Genomic DNA, 356 nt, shown 5'->3' on the forward strand with positions numbered 1-356 from the left:
ATCTTAATTCAGTCATTCTTTTCAAGCTTCCAAACACTTGACATCTCTCATTCATAAAAATCAGTTCCACGATACAAAAAAAGCAAAAATAATGTGTGCGTCATAAAGAGGTTACTGTGTTACAGACTGTGATTCATTTCCGCTACTAAATTGAGCAAACCGTCTTATTAAGCGTAATGAACAAGCCTATTGACGCTAATGGGTCCAAATCCTTTCGTTTATTCTTCGCGCGACATAGTGTGGAATGATCGTTAACTGTCCACCACCCTACACCCTAAATGTTGGGGAGTGCTTGTTCTGATGGGCAATTTTACCATACCTTACTCCCTTTGGTCTCTGTTGATCATGTTCCCAGG

The sequence above is a fragment of the Penaeus monodon genome, chromosome 31 (assembly GCF_015228065.2).
Source record: "Penaeus monodon isolate SGIC_2016 chromosome 31, NSTDA_Pmon_1, whole genome shotgun sequence".
NCBI lineage: Eukaryota > Metazoa > Arthropoda > Malacostraca > Decapoda > Penaeidae > Penaeus > Penaeus monodon.